The 16,599-nt window shown below is 39.6% G+C and overlaps 1 protein-coding gene across 2 annotated transcripts in view; it reads right to left on the minus strand.

The window, feature by feature from the left end:
- The window catches only part of bahd1 (bromo adjacent homology domain containing 1), a 29,972-nt gene extending 16,177 nt beyond the window's left edge, over nucleotides 1-13,795 (minus strand). Inside the window, exon 1 of one of the 2 annotated variants that reach the window (XM_051392022.1) lies at nucleotides 13,411-13,795. The gene's annotated coding sequence lies outside the window, so the exon portion shown is untranslated. Of the gene's footprint in view, nucleotides 1-313; nucleotides 657-13,410 lie in introns of those variants that run through there. The other variant, XM_051392031.1, reaches the window with a different exon arrangement.
- Nucleotides 13,796-16,599: the final 2,804 nt, after the last annotated feature.

Genomic DNA, 16,599 nt, shown 5'->3' on the forward strand with positions numbered 1-16,599 from the left:
TCGCCTACTGGAGCTTGTAGTTGGCCATGGTGGTGGACGGTGTTAATCTGACAGCATGCCGTAGCAGGAGTGCGGGCTTGTGATATGAGAAGTGAAAAAAGCTCCACGGCGGGGGGAAACGAGTCTAAAACATCCGAACATCCTCGATCAATCGCCGGGGAGGAGGGCAGGGGAGGAGGGGGCTGCTAGTTAATATCAATATCATTAGGGGAAAGCTCGTGTTACAGCCGAGTTGTTAGGAGCAGAGCTACCCCACCGATCCGATCATCTCAACAAAACTGTGACGGGAATTACAGCCGCGGTTCATCATTACCTTGCGCGTCCCGTCGGAAGAAGAAAAATAAAAAAATAAAGATCCAACCCTTTTCCGAAAAAAGAAAAAAATCCCGTCCGTCCTGTTTTTCTGATGGTCAGTTTCTACTCCGTCGGGCTGTCGACCTGGAGGGGAGCGATCCGCGGACCGAGCAGCCCACAGTAGCTGGAGACATGGTGAACAAATCGGTGAGCGGTGACCTACTTCCGAAGTGGCATGCTGGAGATAATATTCATGCGCTGCCTGCGTTCACATTCGCCGTTGCACCGGGACATCCCTCTATAACGCGACATCACGGTGCTGTGATATTCCTGCAGGGACTAAACTGTGTCCGCAATCAGCACTAGAGATTTTTTTTTTTCGTCCCACCCCCACTTTACCCTATTTATTTATTTATTTTTTTTTAATCCCCAAAAGAAACATGCACGCGTGTTTCTTCCGCGATATCATTTTATTACAGCAATGCATAGCTCTATTTTAAGCCACTGGTGTCGACTGGAAATGACCGAACTTCCACCGATCTGAGGTCACTTCATAAAAATAAGGGCAGCGAGAAGTGATCATGAAACAGCGGAAGAAATGTGTTCCCCTAAAGCCACTAAAATGAGCTTAAAACATTTTTTAAAAAAGAGTAGAAATGAAAGAAAAATCTGTTAAAGTGATAATACAGAGGCAGCTGACTACAGGAAAAAGGGTCCTATAGTGCCAAACATGACTGAAAAGTTACCTGACTGAATGTTTAAAATACTGAAGAATCAAAGACTATAAAATATAAGAAAAACCATAAACTAGTACTATAAACTCATGCTAAGATTCCATAAGATCACTGTAAATTCATTAGAGTATTACAAGCAAAATATAAGTCCCTGAAGTATTCCAGTGATTCACAGTGTCGGATTAATGACAGCACAAAATGGAAGCATGTATCCCTCTTAATTAGGCTCAATTACTGTATCCTCCTCTCTTAATAAGGTAATTAAGGATGGCCTAAATTATGGAAAACAATCAGTAAACTCTAATATTAATACTGATGTACTGTACACTAATAATACACAGATACCCCACTACAACTGTCACATGCAAGAACACTATAGAAATCTAGTCATATATATATTAAGGTACTACTATAAGATCATTTACAGAAGAAGCATTTATAATCCGTAATCCTTAAAGGATTAAAGATAGCAGGAAATAGAAGTGTCTCTTTAAACTAGGCTACTGTATAATCTTCTCTTAATAAGGAGACATTAAGGAAAATAGAATAATACACAGATAGTTGACTATAACAAGCAGGATAACTATAAATCCTACAGGAATATTATATTAAGACACTATAAGATCACTTTAAACTCAGAAATATTGTAGAAATAATACTAAAATTACAGCTCAGCGGTTGTAATTCTCCACATACCAGTCAAGTTGCAGTTTACACCCATGTCTGTCCAGGTTTATATAATATATGTATCGGATACTTTAAGTTTTAAGACATTTAATAAACTGTATGAAGTGTGTTTTTTGACTAGATGTAAGTTATCACAACATTGATGACAGATGATTCCAGTGACACATATACTCGATTATTATGTAAAGATTCCCAGTGCATTCTTGGTTCTGGATAAAAACCTATTTTGAGGTCACGATGATCGTTGACTTTTGAGTCAAAAGTGTCATCAATTCAGTGTTCGACCAACTGTGAAATATGGTCCCATCTCCCCTTCTGTTTCTAAACGATGGTGCTGAATAATGATGTTATGAAGTCACATTTGACCTCCGACCTTTTGGATGAAAAACATCACCTTATAATTGTATCTCCTTAAACATCTGTGTGAAATTTAGTCATAATTACCGCATCCATTCTTGAGTTATGACCAAAAACGTGTCTGTTAAGGTCATTTTGATGACTTCTGACTCAAAAGTGTCACCAGTTCATAGCTAGTTTACACATGACGTCACACCAGTGCGTTCCTGTGGCACAAACCGCAGATGTAGGGCAGGAAGGGGTTTTTTTTTTATAAACTCTCCAAATGCCTATTTTGTGCCATTTACGGTTGCTCAAATCAATCAAACCGTGAAACCACGAGGAGCTTTCACAGAGTACAAAAAGTTGTTGTTCATAAGAGGGAAAATGCAAGAAAAAAACACTGGAAAAAATGGCTCCCGAGTAGTTTTGTGGATGGGGAGATTATCAGTTTAAGTGTACGCTGTATTTAGAACATATTCGCCACTTTACATTGCTGTCAAACAGCAGTTTCTGATGGTCAACTGAAGCCGTTACATCCATCTCTTCTTCAAAGCCACCAACAACTGATGACTGGATCTGAATTACAATGTTAAAACACCAAAGTTACAATTGCAATTCTCATGTTATATGAGGTTTTAGGAAAAGCGTCTGGTGGCTTTAAAGAGAGCCACAACGACTTCAGTTCCTCGTCAGAAAGTCTTTAAATTCCTGAATCTGAAACTCCTCGTCATAACGTGAAAATCCCAATCAACATAAGTCATTTTCTGTTTGTATCTTTCCCTCTTAATATCATTTAAACTAGCATAGCACAGACTTTCCTCTATCTTATCCATCCTGCTTTTCTCTTCCCACCCTCTATCTGAATACGTCATCTGAACCACGTGACTCGAAACAGAATTGTGTCTGACGTGTTAAAAATGGCCATCAGTTCTTGTGTTACGGCCAAAAACATGTTTCGTGAGGTCACAGTGACCTTGACCTTTGACCCCCAATTCTAATCAGTTCATCCTTGAGTCCAAGTGGACGTTTGTGCCAAGGTTGAAGAAATTTCCTCTATATGTGTAGTTAACAGAAACATAAACATTATTAAGCATACAGCTGAAAGGATTAGTAGATCTACAGTAATTTATCAGTGACAATATTGATAATGAATTAACAGTTTATGTATTCTTTTAAGCACAAAATATAGATTTCCCCTGCTTCCAGCATCTCAAATAAAAGGATTTACAGAATATAGTTTCTGAATATATTTGTGCTTATGTCTGTTAGTTTAACAAAATAAGAGGACGTCTCATTGGGCCATAAGAAGTTGTGATGGGCATCTGACTTAATTATTGAGAAAATAGTTGATGAGTCAATTAAATCAATAATGAAAATAACCTAGCCTTAGAATAAACATTATAAAATATGATTATGTGACATAAGATCAAGTCACTAATGAGTATTACATTCATAATATAAATCCCTAAAGGAATAATCTAGTGATAGATTAACGAGAGCAGAAAATAGAGGCATGTATCCCTCTTAATTAATCTAATTTATGTATCCTCTTAATGATATGTGGAATCTAATAATGATGAGTGATCAGTCGCTGCTCATCATTTGTTACCCTACTTCTTGAGAAAACACAGATAACATCGGCCTATTACAGTACGATATACCCAATAACACTCACTTTCAATGACGACCACTCGGCTGCTGGACACACTCAGTGGATGCTCAGTTACAGGAAATCTTAAATATCCGCACAAAAACGGCAGGCTCAGGCTCTTAACAACAAACTGATTGGAAAGCCACAATGTTATCAAGTTAGCGTGTAGTCAGATTTAAGCTTAATTGGGATAAATGCTGATTGTCCTCATCAATATCAGCTTTGCAGTCTGTAATTAACAGCTGTAAACACGCTGAGTGTGTTGAGTTAATGAGGCGTGAGCACCGGGGGAAGCTGAGGGAGTATAGACTGCTGAGAGATGACCTGCACTGCAATAAACACACTGCAACACACTGCAGAGAGAGGCACGACATCGAACCAGGGCGACTAAATGCTTCCTACATGCAGGAAGCACTCACTCACTCACTCACTCACTACTGGTAACACAGACATAGAGTGGGCATGTAAATTATTCCTGAAAAGCACATACCAATTAAAATCTCAAAACTAAATGAGATCTAAAAAGATAAAGAAAACAACTGCAGGTTTGAAATGTGATTTCACGTGGCACACGAGCAGATTTATTGCATAATAAATGCATAAACCCTACAAGACAGTTAATAGTTCCTGCAATAACAGATTTCTGCAAAAACAACACCGACATATCACCCCATTTCAACTCTATATAGTGGACATTTTTGCAAAGAGCTGCTTATTTACACATCCAGCAGACACGGTGCAACATAAGCATTCATTTGGTTTCTGGTCCAAGTCTAATATTTACTCTCTTTTAGCTCTGTTTTTGTTCTCCACCAACTCCTGAGGGAAATATTTGGATCTTCAGCTGCTAAATGCTAGCTACCTGCTAACTTTGTCTGTGTGTCTGCGTTTCTGGGAACCGAGCAGGAAGTGTACAGCTGCCTGATGTGGACAAAAATGGCATGTTGTGATGATCCAAAACAGTAAAAATTGTGGACCACAAAACCAAAACTAGGAACTGAAAGATGCTATGAAACTCTTATAATTAGTTAGTAGTTTGATCACTTTGAGAAACTCTTTTCACATCACAGTCATTTCTGTTCCATCCATCCATTGTTACTTTAGAATATTGATTATAGCTGCTTTCCAGACATTTTAAAGGCACATTTATATGTGATAATTTAAATTGTAAAATTTTAAAATGTGATCATTTAAAGGAAAACCCAACACAACTCTCCTATCCTCTGGAACCCTCTCCATTCTCCCATAGGTGTCTGATTGATTCATATCATTTTCACTCTCAATGACCTCTTGTATCCAGTATGAAATTTACATTTGTCATGTTTCTCCACTCATTCATCAGCTTTCTCCTTTAATTTGTCAGCCCGTTTGTATGTTTTTCAATACTCTGTTACAGGAGTTTTGATTATTTCCCACCAACAACAGAATGAATACTTAGCTTGAACATCTAAAATTCAACATGCCAAAGACTATGAAGCAAGCCAAACTATTATTCTGTGTCCTGGACTCATTTTCTGAAAATAATTTAAATCTAGCAATTACCAATAAAGACAGTGGTAAAAAAAACTATCAGAGGCTCAGAGGTAGAGCAGCTCGTCCCCTAATCAGAAGGTTGGTGGTTCGATTCCCGGCTCCTCGGGTTGCATGTCAAAGTCTCCTCGAGCAAGATACTGAATTGCAAATTGCTCCTGATGCTGTTTTATCGGTGTTTGTGTGTGTTAATGGGTGAATATGGCATGTAGTGTAAAGTGCTTTGAGTGGTCGGATAGACTAAAAAGGCGCTATATAAGTCCAGTCCATTTACCATTTACAATCAAAAAGTCAACACTGTGGGAGGCTAAATATGTGGGAAGTGTTTGAATCCACTTTTATTTCACTACTTTGCTGGACTGACTCTAATCAGAGGTAGTGAGCAGGGAGACTGTCCCTCATGTCAGGAGAAAATACACTTTGTTGTCCTTGAGCAAGACATGTAATATGATTTTAAACTCAACGGTATTTCTGAAGAGTCGTCTGGTCCTTTGTACTCACTTTCAGGCCATTTTCACCTCAGATATCTCCAAACTGATCTACATTTGTCCTTGAAACCCCATTTGACAAGATCTTGCCCCAGAAACTCTCACCTCAGGAGATATTTACTGAAAATGATGAATTTTTCATTCTGAAGGTGCAGAGAGATAGCATTGGGGAGAGTGAAATAACACTGTAATACTTTATTGATCTCTTTCTCCGTTTGCCTGAAAAGTCAGAGCTCAGATTCTGCCACAGACCAGCCGCCCTCGAGCTGCCAGCCGGTCAGTGCACTGTAAGCAAAAAGTTTATAAGACTATCTAAAGTATGTTTATGGACTGAAAGATTTTTTTAGATAAAAGAGACAAGTGTTCACACCCTTTCACTTGTAAAAACAATATCAATAGCTTGGATAGTAAGTCTGCTCTGTGATTATGTAACTATGTAACTTTTGAAATAACAAGGAAAAGAAACTGGTATGGTGACAAATGTAGCATGTAACATTATGAGCCACATATGTTGTTCCTGTTCAGTTACATTAAGCATCTTTAACATACATTTCTCCCCTTTCATTTGCTCTTAAAGAGGAACTACATATTTCATTTTTATTGTTTATTTTTTGTAGACAAAATCACATTTTTCCAACAACACTGTAATCTGGAATAATATCAGATGATAATGTTAAAACAGTGTGAAAGGGGGTCACTTGGTTAACTGCCTAAACTGCTTTTCAAACCTAACCTGTATGTATATTCTTGAAGTTAAATCCTCTGCCTCGAATAACCCTACAGTGGTCATGGTGTCACTGTTCTAATGCAAGCTAAAATGGCTGGTTAGTTCAATATTATAAGTTTTAAGCATGTCAGTGGAGTTCAGCAGGTCAATACTCCTCCTAGGTGATGTGATTGTGGTTGCACACAGCAACCATGTGTTCATGCACTAAAGGTGAATCCCTAAACCAGAGGTCCGCACCCTTTTTCCCGAAGGGACCCCCTTTTTATCATTGAGCAAACTGACGACCCCTCACTGACATATTAACAGTACAGAAAAATTGCACAATTAACTGAACTGGTAAACACAATAACTGCCGGATTGTGTAAAAAGAGTGAATATGTGTGAATATTACATCAGAGGTGAGTTTTGTGATGAACTTTTATACAATTCTGTCTGGGGGTTTGTTTTTAACAATAATTTTGAATCATTTAATTTAGTTTTCTTAACAAAATTAGACAAAATGCTGAGATAAAGGCCTATAGTGTATATTTTTTAAGTTTTCTTACACCCCTTAAAATTAAGAAGGCCTCACACCCCCAGTGAAGCTTTGGTAACCCTAATTGGGGGTCCTGAGCCCCAGGTTGGGAACCACTGCCCTAAACCAACTGTGAATGTGGTCTTTTTGGTCTGCAGCCAGTAGCTGGGCAGCATTACACCTGTTGAAAATGGACTGGCAGTGCTGTGAGACCAAGCGATTACTACACAATGCAGTAAGTGTACTACAATCTATTGACATTAAAGCACAATATGTTTTCAATGTGATGATTCATACAGTATACACGTAATCATCTCTAACCACTTCAGCAACCAGTCATTGTCATACAACTGACTGAATTCTGTTACGTTAATTAGGTTTTCTAAAGTGTGTGTGTGTGTGAGAGAGAAGTATTTGTGTCATGCAGGGCTGGTAACAACAACGTGATACATGACTGGTTTGTTTGTGTGATAACAACTCGTTTACTTAGGAAATTGTTGGTGTGGGTTTTGAATGGAGAAAATGAAAAAATATAATTTCTGTTAGAAATAAGACAATACAGGAAAATAAAATGTGTGGGAATTAAGTAAGTACGTGTGAAAAATGGCAGGGCATAAGGAGGAGGCATAGATTATACTGGACAAGGTGCAGAGACACTGGTGCACATATGTAGCATCAAAACACAACTTTAGTACAGAATATGTGAGGAACACAGAAAAGCACATCAAGCTGGGAAGCATATGTTTACTACACAGCAGAGCAGGTAGTAAGCTTCAGCATGTAGCCTACAGATGTAGAGATGACGGTTCAGCACTACAGAGCAGATACAGGACAGGAAGTGTAATTATCTGCTTCTACTGTTCATCTTCAAAGAGACAGGGCAAGATGCCAGACAGCCTGACTGGCAAAGAAGGAGAAGAGGAAAAAAGAGAAGAGAGCCTGATAGAGAGACAGATAGCGATGAAGACTGAATTAAAAGAAAAGATCGAAGTAAAACGCCAGAGAGGAGTGGGAAAGTGGAGAGGGAGGCTCACACCTCACATTTCATCGAGCAGAAGGAAAGTCAAACTTAGTAGAAATCAGTGGGGCAATTTTTCACATTCACTCTCCTGCTTTTCTATGCTTGACAGCTCCTCAGAGATACAGACATTTGACATAGACTTCCTGAGAGAGCAGGCGAGAACAAGGGAGAAGAGAAATTAGGAGAATGTGTGAGAGACAGCGACGGAGGGGAAGCAGGAGGGGGGATCAAGAGACAAGAGAGTGATGGATTGAGATAGCACAGAGAATGGAGACAGAGAGAGATTGTCATCATCATCATGAACAATGACTCTCTGATAGAGGAGGCCTGTCGCTGGATTTTCAGCCCAGCTGAGGAGGGAGCGAGGAGGGAGCGAGCAGGGAGCGAGGAGGGAGGGCGGCCGCCCGCCTGCCCACCTGCCAGGGCCTCAGTCATGCTTTTAGCATCTGCCAAACTGAAGGACGCTTGGTGCCATGTGCTTTTCACTCAAGGAGCCTGACGTTTGTCAGTCACAGTGAGGGCTTCTGTTCTGTTTGGCCTCAGCCAAACAAGGTTTAATGTCGCCCCCACCCGCCCCCCAGAATACACACACACAGACACACAGACACACATACACACACCCACCCCATGTAAACAATCCCAGTGTGTGTGATAAGTGAGCAGGACCCCGGCTCTGAAAGCTCCACATCCACTGCAGCTGTGGGCCAGCCAGCAGCTGACGCTGGGCTCTGGGTCTGTGCTGTCTTTCTGCTTCCTTCCCCACCAACCCCGCCTTCTCTTCTTCTATGTTTCCATGAAACAGACCTGTAATTTTCACAGCTGTGTCTTGGGCAGTGTGCCAGGGTGAGTCAGGGAAAGAGAGAGTGAGAGAGAGGGAGAGATGGGCTGGCTAATGGCTTTTAGTGGAGTACAGGCTACAGCACAGCTTTGCTAATCCAGAGACACTCAAGATTCAACACCCGAAATACATTCAAACAACGGAGCTCCAACTGATCCAACTGCAAAACTCATTAACATGATAAAACATACAAGCACAAAGTTCTACATATGATATAATAACCACAATTTACACAAATGATAAAACAGGTTTACATCTTGGGTCTTATTGTCATAGTTTTGGCCATCATATGTATTTGTTAGGATGATACTGTACTCAGCAGTAAAGGGTGAAATCTGGCAGCACACCAACATCACTACAAAAAAAGTCAGATAATCATACCGGTGGTAATGAGGTCAAGGGTTTAGTTAGGTTATCTAAACTGCTCTCTGTTTGGAGGCAACCCAAAGCGAGAGCACCTGAAATTAGGGTAATAATGGCAAATTGCAGGAAATCTTTTTTTTTTTTATTTGGCACGTTTTCACGCACAACTAAGTAAATACAGTAGGTCAAAGAAGTCAGTGAGTCTGTAAACTGTGATGCATGTTTACAATGGACAGTTTGGGTTGGCCTTAATTTTCTCTTCCACTTAAGACTGACAAACCTGGGGGTTTATTGCCCTGTTGGACTCCTTTTTAGCAATATTGCAATATTACCACATCTCAACCAATGCAGGGAATATCAGACATCTCTGTCCCGAGGCTCAAAAACTCTTGAAGTTCCAGGAATCAACTGGTTCTTTGGGCCAATATAATTAATTAAAGTTTGTTTAGAAAAAATGTGTTAATAAAACACAATAAATGGCACGATAGGGGCATTAATGTGCACCGTGCGTCATCACCTGACTTTCAGGTGTGGGAAACACTGCAAAGTGAAAAATAAGTCAATTTAAGAGAACATTAACTGTAGACAAAAACCTTAAGATTCAGAGGTTTTTTTAAGCCAGAGTAGTGCCAGCTGGTCTCCTTTTAAGGCTGCTTAAAACCTCAACAACCACAAGGTAGGCACAACCTGTGTGTAGCCTGAGAGGCACAAAGCACTGGCAGCAGAGCTTATTGCTGCTCATTAAACTTATTGCTCGCTACGCAAAGTAATAATTGAAAGCAACTCAGATGAGCAAATCAATATTTTTTCTCTCTCTCCTCTCATCCTGATGGAAGCCGGATAGTAAGAGGATGATGTTCAGAGAATTTTTTCGGTAAGAAAACTAACGAGCTGCGAAAGTCATTTCAGTTTTGCGCTTGTACGTTGACTGCTGAATGTGGGAGGAATGGGGGTTTATTAAGGGCCCAGCCGTTTGCCTCTGGGCCCCCTAAGAGGCTAATCACAGCAAATAACTTGGTGACTACAGTATAACACAGTACAATACAGACTACATTATAACCAATAGGAATAATGGCCACAATTACAAAATTGACACCCAAGTTGTAATAAACCTGAATTATCCTTTGATCAGTAAGGAGACCTGAACAACGAGGCACATTCTACAAAATGCTTTAACGTATTTTTACTGATGAGCCTGGACATTTGAGATTCTCTGTATTTTCAAACACACAGATTTCCCAATGATTTACAGCCCAGCAGCCCGGTGCGTGGCCATGCAAATCTTGCCCAAATGAAGCAATTTACTTTGGCTGACTTAAGTATCAGCAACCGACAGGAATAGGTTAAAAAGTTACTTGGTTAAACAAAAACAAAACAAAAAAAAAAAGACCCACGGTAGCTTGCACTGACTGGCATCCAAAAAAAAACACCAGGCCCAATGAGCAGTCTGTTAGATAGTATTTAACATCACTCTGTGGGGCACAACAGTGACAAGTGTTTTGGAAAGAAGGGATGCGTCAGTGAGCTTTTCCAGTGCAACTTCCTGAACAATAAAGTCACTCATACTGGGTGTGATGTTGTTTTCACTTTGACAAGGTCTTTTCCTATACTAAAAAAAATGTCTTTATGCATTTAATTTATAACAACAACATGAACAATAAACCACAATGCTTTCTTTTTAATTACACTATTGATAGCTATTCTATTAAATTCTCTGCAGAGCACATGTGGACCGTATCTGAGCAGGAAGTATTTGTCTCCTTTTGGACAGCACAGTGCGTTTGGCTGACAGGAGGCACGTTCCCCTCTACCTCCTTTTCCTCCTCCTCCTCCTCCTCCTCCTCCTCCTCCTCTCTACAGCCACAACAGGACACTTCTTCAGAAATAATGGGATTATGTCCATGATTGATATCCAGCTTTATGGCTCACGTGTGGGCAGTGCACCTCTATTCAACATGCTGCTATGACGGGCCTGTCAAAGTAGGCTCTGGAGAACTGACTAGACACAAATCTACCACGACCTCCAGAACTGAAGCTCCATTGTCGGGCTTTTCTGTCCACAAGAGGCTTTACAAACACCATTATACTGAAGAACTCACTAGGCAACTTGTATGTCATGCATTATAACCCTGATGTCAAAGCCTGTATGTTTCAATGCCGTTTTACAGCACAGGGGATCAACTCTTCGCATATTAGATGCTGTTGAATCCAAATACGGCTGCAACTCACAGTCATCTTCATTAGCGATTAATCTGATGGTTATTTGATTAAACTAAGAATCATGTAATATATAAAAGGTCAGAGAAAAGTTAAAGATGTCCATGACAAATTCTCAGAGCCCAAGTCTTCAAATCGCTTGTTTTATCCAACAAAAGGTGGAAGAAGTACTTTGCTCCTTAACCTAGTAAGTATCACAGTTTAAGGATACAAGTAAATACACCCCCCGACACAGACGTTTCCTTCTGGGAGAATGCAGCTGAATCTGGAGCTTTATATTTCAAGGACAGTGAACTTTCAAGAGAAAATGGACTGAAGAACACTGACAGATTTGCAGTCTTTACCAGTTTAAACAGGCTAAAGTTTCAACACTACTATGTCTTCATCAGAGCCAAAAAACATAAGGCAACGGGAGTCAACTGTCACCGGATAACTGAAGAGGTAATAGAGGACAACTGACTGATTTTCAACTCATCTTTTCTTTCATTATGGAACAGCATTAAAAAAACCTTTCACTTTCTAGAATTAACACTTTACAAGGGAAACAACAGCACTATTAAGACTACAATCTATCAGCTTATCAGAGGGCTCTACATACATAATTCCAGTTAGTTAAGAAGAGCTACTACCACTTCCTCATGGAGCACTTTGAGTATTCTCTCTGGCACACAGGGTCAAAAACGTCTTTAAACAGCTTAATATTCCTCAAAAGTGACCCATATCTGAATATCAACTCTGTGTCCTTGATCACGTTTGACTGGACACGTTAAACCATCTAACACTGCCTCATGGCCCTTGGAAGTACAAAAGTACCATCTGCAAATTGTACTTTAAGTATCAAAAGTACTCATTATGCATGAACGTTTTATATTATTATACATCCTGTTGGATTATTATTACTGATGCATTAACATATGAGGAGTTTGTTATATCTGGTTGAACAGGAGCACATTTAAACTACTTTATCTCTTTGCTGTTGCTGCTTGCAACTCATACACATCTGACACACATAGACACTGCCTTTTGTAAGAAGTCACAAGTCTAAGAGGTCAGGATTAATCTTACATCTAATCTATACGTGTAGATGTTTTTAATTGTAAAATCTTATGAATGTTGTGGAGTAAAAAGTACAATATTTGCCTGGAGCATAAAGTAAAATGACCACAAAAGGAAAATAATCCAGTAAAGTGTGAGTTGCCTAAATGAAGCCTACTTAGTTTCTTTCCACCACTACAAGTACAAGTACCTCAAAATGTACTTAGGTAGGCCTACTTAAATGATCCAACAGTCCAAAAGTCAAATATACTATATTCAGTTTGTTATCATAGAAAACCTGTAAATATCCACATTTTAGTAAAAATGTTTGCTTAAAAAGGCCACAAACCATGAATCAATCACCCAAAACTGTTCCTAATTCAGCTCATTAATAGATTAATCGGCCAATGACCCAGCTCTCAATCCAAAAGAAACAACCAGTAAAAGAGGAGCAGGAGGGTTGAAAGAGTCTCTAGCAGTTGTTCCCGGTGGTACTGGCAGGCTAAAAACTTCCTGCACTTATCGTTCATCTTCCATCAAACAACCCCGACTGTAACAGTAAACCTGCAAACACACAAACAGCAGACAGAGAGAGAGAGAGAGAGAGAGAGAGAGAGAGAGAGAGAGAGAGAGAGCCTCAAACTTGACTCGGACAGAAGCTGCTCGTGTGACATTTTCTGCGATCACGAGCCGCTGGAGCCGAGGCTCGGTGCACCAACAAACAGACAGACGGACAGACTGTGCCACCTGCACGACAGAAGGACCTAGAACCCCCCCCCCAAAAAAAGTTTCACCACCAAAACAAACACACACACACACACACAACAAAAAGAGAAGGATCTGTAATATGTCTGTGGCTGACATTATCCCAACCCCCTGAGCTGTCTCTCACGGCTCGATCTTCTGTCCCGACTGACACTTTCAGTTTTAGCCCCGGAGAGGCGATAAGAGTTGAAGGCTGCTGGCTCTTACCGCTTTTTGTAGACTGGAAAATATAAAACCCCAAGAAGAGACGATGTGAAAAAGGGGGAGAGAAAAGATCACTTCCACGGGGCGAGAGAGAGATGCGTCAGGTGTACGCTTCCCGCAAGTGAAGGAGGAAAACACAGTGGAAGGGGACTCATGTTGAGTTGAACGGCTGAAGCCCTGTCCTGTTTTTTTTTTCTTCTTCTTCTTCTTCTTCAACTCCAAACTGCGCCGATGCGTAAAAAAAAAAAAAAACTCCCCCACAGTCGGTTTACTTTTAAAGTACAATCCCGGGTTAGAAGGCGAAGCGAGGCGTGCTAAGCGTTCAGCAAGCTCCTGCAAAACTACGGCTCCACTTCAGCGTGTTTTTACATAACAGCATCATCCGCTTTTTTATGTTGACGCATCATGTAACGAAAACATGGAGTTTCTTAAAGGGCCACAGACGCACCGTCCACATGTCACCGTCCCCCTCCCCCCCCCCCAGCAGCAGCAGCAGCCCCGCTGTGGCTGACAGATGGCTTTCACCTAGTTAATGTCTTTAAGCCCTGTTCTTTTGACACTTGTATTAACCCTGGCAGCAGTGGCTGAAAGAGCTGCTCGGCACTGAATGAAGGATCTGTGGCTCATGACCAAAACCCGTTCTGACATGTGACTGCATGGTGCCCTCCTGATGATGCAGGGGAGTTTGTTGTCTCTTTTATGTGACTTTTCTCTTTAATCCAGTGGCCCTTTAATGTAGTGGAGCCTGGGATTTTTTCATTATGGGTTTATTTTGTACAAAAGTGGAGAAATTGGTCTTCACATTCAGTCTAGTTACACAGTTCAGTTCACCAAAATAAAATGAAATGACAATAAAGGCTTATGCATTTCATACCCGATTAAGGGAAACCTCATTATTAATATTCCTGTATGAACTGGAGACCTCTGCAATATAAACAATCATCTGACGGACATATTAAATGATTGAAACCCACACTAATCTCAGACAGGTGCTGATACAACACATGTTTGCATACATTAACATTTAGTCTGCAGACAGAAAAACTAGAGCAATACTCTTCTCCTGGCTCTTTTATAAAAGAATATTAATTATCTTGGTTGCAACTTACCGTGTTAATAATTTTATACTGCTTTATAGATAAGCAATGCGCTATTAACAGAGGCACAACTCTGGGTTGCCAGGTTGTGGAAAATCCATTCTAGTTGATAATAATACTGCAATACATGTTGGTAATCTCATAACAAATACATATGAGTTTCTCAGTTTATAACAAGCCATCACATCTGCATTTAAGGTGTAAAATATCTAATCTTTTGTGGCGTATAATTGTTCTGAAGCTTTAGGAAATGTTTTATTAATCATTAATGAAGCCATTATAAAGCCTTTATAATTGATCCATTGTTATAATTAGGTAGCCTACCATAATCATGCATTCATTTATTAACTGTCAATATTTCCAACAAGGGATCATGATGCAGAAGTAATAAGAACTGTCTGAGTTGACAGATTTCAAAGATATAGACCTTTGTTTCTTCATTAATCAGAAAAGATCCCTCCCATGGCCCTGCATTTGTAAAACAAGGTTATGCAATAAACATTTATTAACGACTCACTTGAACTTCAAGACTTGTTGTAAAGAGGAAAACCACTTACTTGACAATAAAGCATTCAGTTTGCACGTCTCCCCTGAAGGGAGGAGCCCTTCCTGCTTAATAAAGAGCCAAAACACAGTCCACTGACAGAAGTTACACAGCAGCTTCCTTCACAAAGATGTGGACTTACAATGCATTATCAGCACTTATCACTGATCTGTGAAGCATTCAGTGATTGATTAACCCTTCAGAAAGAAGCTAGTGACCACTTATAAATCCTTTACTAGAAGGTTGCACGACCTAATGTGTTTTTAAGCTTACATTTTAATAAACATAACTATATCAGCAAAGCTATACACAATAAATGTATATATACTGGACATATAACTATAGTGATTCATTCTGATAAGTGATTTAAAAAAACACCATTTTCCTTTTTACACACATGAATTATAGTTTATACCTTTGCTGCCTTTACTTCCTCACTAGTTAGAATTTTGCTCTCTAGACGGTCATCAGTCTTTCATGTTCAGCAGCAGCCACAACCATTGAAATAAAAGCTCTTCTCTTACAGACCTGAGTATTTATTTATTTTTTTAAATCTGAGCTTACAAACACGGACATACACGGTGGTGGTAAATACTACTAAAAGTGCTGTACTTAAGTAACATTTTGAGGTACTTGTACTCTATTAAGATAATTACCACTCTATGCTGCTTTATATCTCTACTCCCTTACATTTCACCGGGAAATACAGTACTTTTATTTAAATACATCTCCTCACAACTAGTTACTTATTTCTTTGCAGATTAAGATTTAACATACAAAGTTTGTGATCAGATTAAAAATATGATGCAATAGATAATTAGTTACAGTTATCTACATCTAGAGAAACTGCAACATTAAAGTACTTCTTAAATGTTTATGCATCAATACAAATAATAAAAAGAAGCTATTTAGCAAAATCATACTTTTACTTTTGACACTGCAGCACATTTTGCTGCTTCTGTGCCTTTTTTTTTTAAATAACATTTTAAATGCAGGTCTTTCGTTTGTAGTTCATAATGTGTTTTTATTAATACAAGGAAGTTTAATTTTGTGTTGATTCTGCCAGCCCCTGTGGACAAAAGCAGTAGTGTTTCTACTGCCTCATTTCATTGATTACAATGGGAATCTGACCGAATACTACCCACCCAGTGAATCTAAACATTTCATACCAGTCCAGCTACTCGAGTGTGTTACAGATAATCATGTTTAAACCTGACTTGTTTCCTGTAAAGGGGGAAAATCCACCCTGAAACAGAAATCCCATGTATTATTCAAAAGCAGTGGGATAGTTCAATCACTGCCTGAGCTACTGTCTTCTCTTTGGCTTTTCTAGAAACAGGGAGCATTATGTCCAGTGGGTATAGAAGGACCATAGAAAACATGTATGTGTTCTTTACCATGTTATTTTTTGTTTGATTACATCTGAACATATAGATGTATTTCAGGACAAGCACAGTCATCTCTGATTACAGTCAAAGGAGCAGTTTTTTCCCCCTTCTGGGGTGAGCTGAAGAAGCATCTTCAGATCTGAAAGGCCACTCTTTCATCTCC

The sequence above is a fragment of the Dicentrarchus labrax genome, unplaced genomic scaffold (assembly GCF_905237075.1).
Source record: "Dicentrarchus labrax unplaced genomic scaffold, dlabrax2021, whole genome shotgun sequence".
NCBI lineage: Eukaryota > Metazoa > Chordata > Actinopteri > Moronidae > Dicentrarchus > Dicentrarchus labrax.